This window comes from Lolium rigidum, chromosome 2 (genome assembly GCF_022539505.1).
Source record: "Lolium rigidum isolate FL_2022 chromosome 2, APGP_CSIRO_Lrig_0.1, whole genome shotgun sequence".
Taxonomy (NCBI): domain Eukaryota; kingdom Viridiplantae; phylum Streptophyta; class Magnoliopsida; order Poales; family Poaceae; genus Lolium; species Lolium rigidum.
Genome location: NC_061509.1, coordinates 97433570 through 97440000, shown reverse-complemented (window position 1 = coordinate 97440000; position 6431 = coordinate 97433570).

Below are 6431 nucleotides of genomic sequence, written 5' to 3'. Positions count from 1 at the left end.
ATATATTGTAACTTTCAAGGTGTAAGCCCCCGTGCATGTCGAAAGAAAAGATATATGTCTCCACTATTTATATTGCAGCACCGCGAGCCCGCCTCATAAAAAACCTTCTCTGGCCCCACTCGGTGCCCCGAAAAAGGAAAAGAGTGCGTCTGAAAACTCGCGGGCGTTTTAGTACATTGTAGCTTTAAAAGGAGGGCTATATTTCGGCACTAAGCGTAGAAACGCCTTAGCTGTGCTACGTTCCAGGGGTTTTTCTCGGGAGTCCCTGTCTTCTTATCTTTGATCATGTAAGCTCCTCCTTCGATTACTTCTGTGACGACGTAAGGGCCAAGCCACGGCGACTCGAGTTTTTCAGTACGATCTTGATTGAGTCGCAGAACTAAGTCTCCCACCTGAAAGGACCTTGGTCGCAAACGTCGACTGTGGTAATTTTTCAGGTCTTCCTGATATTTAGTGACCCTTGACAATACTTCGTCTCGAGCTTCGTCGAGTGCGTCGACGTCGTCTTCCAATGCTCTCCTGGAAACTTCTTCATTGTATTCCGTGACTCTCGGGGAGTCGTGCTCTATTTCTATTGGCAGCACTGCCTCTGTTCCATGAACCAGGTAAAACGGGGTCTCCTGTGTCGCTGTATTTGGTGTTGTTCGGATGCTCCACAGCACACTCGGCAGCTCCTCTGGCCAAGTATGTCGAGCTTTTTCCAGTGGCCCTAACAAACGTTTCTTGATGCCAATGCAGATGATACCATTGGCTTTCTCGACTTGGCCATTGGTTTGAGGATGTGCGACTGACGCGATGTGCAATTTGATACCTACTTCTGCGCAATATGCCTTGAATTCCTTGGATGCGAAGTTACTGCCATTGTCCGTGACGATGCTATGAGGCACTCCGAATCGAAAAACAATGCTCTTCACGAATTTTATTGCTGATGCTGCATCCGGTGAATTTATCGGCTTCGCTTCTATCCACTTGGTGAATTTGTCGACAGCGACGAGCATATACTCGTATCCTCCTGGCGAGGCCTTGTGTAACTTCCCCACCATGTCGAGGCCCCACTGGGCAAAGGGCCATGATAATGGTATTGGCATCGGCTACTCGCTGCCGGAGAGTGAGGTTTTGCGGCAAATCTCTGGCACGCATCACAAGTTCGCACTATCTCCTTCGCGTCCTCAATTGCTTTCAACCAGTAGAATCCTGCTCTGAAAACCTTGGTTGCGATAGCTCGACTGCTTGCATGATGGCCGCATACTCCTTCGTGTACTTCCTTCAAAATTACCCTTCCTTCTTCGGGTGTAACGCATCTTTGTAACACACCCGAAATACTTCGTTTGTACAACTCTCCTTTGATCACAGTGAAAGCTTTGGAACGCCTAATAACTCGCCTTGCTTCAACTGGATCGTCGGGTAATGTTTTTCTTAGGATGTATGATATGTACGCCTGCATCCATGGTATTTGCACCATCAGTACTAGATCCTGTTCCTCTTCTTCTTCTTCCAATGTCTCTTTCGCAGCCCCCGAGGGTTTCTCGTTTTTTCCTTCTTTGTTGGTTTCTTCGGCTTTGTGGATCTCTCTGTTATCTCCTCCCAAAACACACCTGGAGGGATCGCGAGGCACTGCGACCCGATGTTTGCAAGAACATCGGCTTCGTCATTGCTTAACATGCTGATGTGGTTCACCTCGCATCCATCAAACAGTTTCTCCAGCTCGTTATACATTTCCTTGTACGCCACCATGCTATCATTGACTGCATCACATTGGTTCATGACTTGTTGGGCCACCAACTGTGAGTCGCCAAATATTTTTAATCGAGTGGCGCCGCAGGCTTTCGCCATCTTCATCCCATGTATAAGAGCTTCGTATTCTGCCTCATTGTTAGATGCGTTTGGGAATATCATCCGTAAGACATATTTTAATTTGTCGCCTTCAGGTGATATGAGTATCACCCCTGCTCCAGCTCCTTCTAACCTTTTGGACCCGTCAAAGTTCATAGTCCAGGTTCTCGATAGATCTGGAGGTCCTGTGTTTTGCAGCTCCATCCACTATGCGATGAAGTCTGGTAGAATTTGTGACTTTATTGCTTTTCTTTTTTCATACGTGATGTCCCGAGGAGAAAGCTCTATTCCCCAAAGGGAGACACGACCCGTAGCTTCTGGGTTGTTGAGTATATTGGATAGAGGTGCCTCGTTGACTACTATTATCGGATGCGCCGAAAAATAGTGCCGCAATTTTCTTGCGGTTGTAAACACTCCGTATGCTAGCTTACGTACTGCGGGTACCGCTGTTTTGAAGGCGATAAAACTTCGCTGATGAAGTATACCGGTCTCTGCACTCCATGGAGTTTTCCTTCTTCTTCTCTTTCGACAACTGGCGCCGTGCTGACCACCTGAGGTGTAGCCGCAATATATAACAGGAGTGGTTCCTTCTCTTTTGGCGCCACCAAGATTGGTGGTGTCGAAATTTTCCGTTTGAGATCCTCGAAGGCCCTATCCGCCTCTTCGTTCCACTGGAACTTCTCTCCTTGTTTGATTAAGGCGTAGAACGGTAGCGCTTTTTCTCCCAGCCTGGCGACGAATCTGCTTAAAGCTGCGACTCGCCCAGTTAACTGTTGTATTTCCTTCAACTTTGTTGGCTTCCTCATTGTTACGGTAGCTTGGATTTTTTCGGGATTTGCTTCAATCCCTCTTACTGAAACTAGGAACCCAAGAAGTTCTCCTGCAGGGACGCCGAAAGAACACTTCGTTGGATTCAGTTTGAGACAAAATTTGTCGAGGTTGTCGAAGGTTTCCTTCAAGTCCTCGATTAGTGTTGCCCCCTTTTTTGATGTTATGACGACATCGTCGATGTACACTTGTACATTTTTTCCCATCTGTGTTGCTAAGCACTTCTGCATCATCCGCTGATATGTTGCTCCCGCGTTTTTCAAACCGAAAGGCATTGTTCTGTAACAAAACACGCCATATGGTGTGATGAACACTGTCTTGGCTTCGTCATCTTCTTTTAATCTGATCTGCTTGTAACCAGAATATGCGTCCAAGAAGGAAAGACGTTCGCATCCTGCCGTGGAGTCGATAATTTGATCGATCCTTGGGAGGGGAAAGTGATCCTTTGGACAATGTTTATTGAGGCACGTAAAGTCGACACACATGCGAAGGACTTTCGTGTTTTTCTTCGGGACCAGTAATACGTCTCCAACGTATCGATAATTTCTTATGTTCCATGCCACATTATTGATGATATCTACATGTTTTATGCATACTTTATGTCATATTTATGCATTTTCCGGCACTAACCTATTAACGAGATGCCGAAGAGCCAGTTGCTGTTTTCTGCTGTTTTTGGTTTCAGAAATCCTAGTAAGGAAATATTCTCGGAATTGGACGAAATCAACGCCCAGGTGCCTATTTTTCCACGAAGCTTCCAGAAGACCGGAGGACTTACGAAGTGGGGCCACGAGGTGGCGCCACACTAGGGCGGCGCGGCCCAAGCCTTGGCCGCGCCGGCCTGTTGTGTGGGGCCCTCGTGTGGCCCCCTGACCTGCCCTTCCGCCTACATATAGTCTTCGTCGCGAAACCCCCGATGCCGAGAGCCACGATACGGAAAACCTTGCGAGACGCCGCCGCCGCCAATCCCATCTCGGGGGATTCGGGAGATCGCCTCCGGCACCCTGCCGGAGAGGGGAATCATCTCCCGGAGGACTCTTCACCGCCATGATCGCCTCCGGAGTGATGAGTGAGTAGTTCACCCCTGGACTATGGGTCCATAGCGGTAGCTATATGGTCGTCTTCTCCTTATGTGCTTCATTGTCGGATCTTGTGAGCTGCCTAACATGATCAAGATCATCTATCCGTAATGCTATATGTTGTGTTTGTCGGGATCCGATGGATAGAGAATACTATGTTATGTTGATTATCAATCTATTACCTATGTGTTGTTTATGATCTTGCATGCTCTCCGTTATTAGTAGAGGCTACGGCCAAGTTTTTACTCTTAACTCCAAGAGGGTGTATTTATGCTCGATAGTGGGTTCATGCCTCCATTAAATGCAGGACGGTGACGAGAAAGTTCTAAGGTTGTGGATGTGCTTGTTGCCACTAGGGATAAAACATTGATGCTATGTCCGAGGATGTAGTTATTGATTACATTACGCACCATACTTAATGCAATTGTACGTTGTTTGCAACTTAATACCGGAAGGGGTTCGGATGATAACTCTGAAGGTGGACTTTTTAGGCATAGATGCATGCTTGGATAGCGGTCTATGTACTTTGTCGTAATGCCCAATTAAATCTCACTATACTCATCATATCATGTATGTGCATGGTCATGCCCTCTCTATTTGTCAATTGCCCGACTGTAATTTGTTCACCCAACATGCTATTTATCTTATGGGAGAGACACCTCTAGTGAACTGTGGACCCCGGTCCTATTCTTTTACATTGAATACAATCTGCTGCAATACTTGTTTTACTGTTCTTCGCAAACAATCATCTTCCACACAACACGGTTAATCCTTTGTTTACAGCAAGCCGGTGAGATTGACAACCTCACTGTTTCGTTGGGGCAAAGTACTTTGGTTGTGTTGTGCAGGTTCCACGTTGGCGCCGGAATCCCTGGTGTTGCGCCGCACTACATCCCGCCGCCATCAACCTTCAACGTGCTTCTTGGCTCCTACTGGTTCGATAAACCTTAGTTTCTTACTGAGGGAAAACTTGCTGCTGTGCGCATCATACCTTCCTCTTGGGGTTCCCAACGAACGTGTGTCTCGCGCGCATCAAGACTGTTTTCTTGCGCCGTTGCCGGGGAGATCAAGACACGCTGCAAGGGGAGTCTCCACAATCCAATCTCTTTACTTTGGTTTTGTCTTTCTTTATTTTATTTACTTTCTTGTTTGCTGCATTATATCAAAACATAAAAAAATTAGTTGCTAGTTTTACTCTATTTACTGCCTTGTTCTCTATATCAAAAACACAAAAAAATTAGTTACTTGCATTTACTTTATCTAGTTTGCTTTATTTACTATTGTTAGAATGAACTAGCAAAGTGGCCCGCGCACATGCGCGGGCGACACTTTGATGGTATTTTTTCTTTTCTTTTATTGTCTATTAAATATATACAAATCTAGATATTCTAATAAACACTCGGCTCATAATTAAACTTTAGTGGGTATTTTATTTGTTTAATGCTTTTTCAATATATATATTTATTTTATATTAATTGTGGTTCTAGTTTTATTAAACCCAATGTAGATGTGTAATGTACTTAGAGATGTTTTTTATTAGGTCTTTTTTTGGCCGAAATTTATGCCTTTGTGCTTGTAGTGCAATGATAATTGTGAAACTTCTTTATGATTAAGAAATAAACCATAGTGTTTCTTTTTATATATAAGGCTATCACATATTTTGAGGAAATATTTTAACTAATAATTTGATCAATAAAATATGAGTTATATATCAACAAAAATATACCGTTGAATTTCATTTGAAATAGTTTGCAAATGTTGGTCCAATTATTTGTTTTGAAGTATGCATTAGGCCTATATGTGAAAATGGAGTTAGTCTCCACTGCCCACAATTGGTCCAATTATATTCCACGAAACGTCCTCTTTTTTCCCACAGGCCAGAGCTCGCCGTTAATTTTTTTTCTGTCCAGCACCGGTCTCCAATAGAGGTAGTCTCCGCTCCCATCTAGTCTAGTGTAGAAAGTCAAAAAGGTTCTCTCCGCTCCCAGGAATTCACCAAAATTAGATCGCGAATTCTATCCCTCACATACAAATCGAGCTTCAATTGGAGAAATAGGCATTCGATTTGGAGGATCATGCCGGACAGCCGGCCGGAAGAGTGTGAGCCAGTGTGGACCTTTCGGTCGGACCAGGATCTCGAGTTTTGCGGCGATTATTGGACCTAATGGCCGGCGATCTGCCGCTCGTGTACCTACATAAGATAGAGGGACTGGTGCCTGCTGCCTGGTGTTGTTGTGGATCAGCGAGGACGCTGCCAAGAATTGGTATCGTCATGTTCTTCTTATTTCCATTCTGCAATGAGAGTACCAATATATTCTGTTGTGATATCAAACGATGCTCCTTTTCTTTTTCCTCTCATCTTCTTTTGTAGAGTCAATCTGAGTGTGAGGTTTGACTGCTTACCTGTAGGATTCCATTATTATTTACATTCGAGGCCATAAGCTTGATATTCAGTGTTCTCCCTGTATACAGAAAAATACTTCTTTATCTGCACCAAAAGTTTCGCAGTCAATGGATAGATCTAGCCTAAAATTGTATCAGCCAGATATCGATTACCTGACCTCTATCCATCTATTTTAGAAAGAATAGCTTTTTGGTAATTAGATTGGGAAAACTTATTCAAAATTCAATTGTTCAATTATGATAACCTTTATGTTACTAATATTGGGTTAGTGGTTTCATATTCCATTA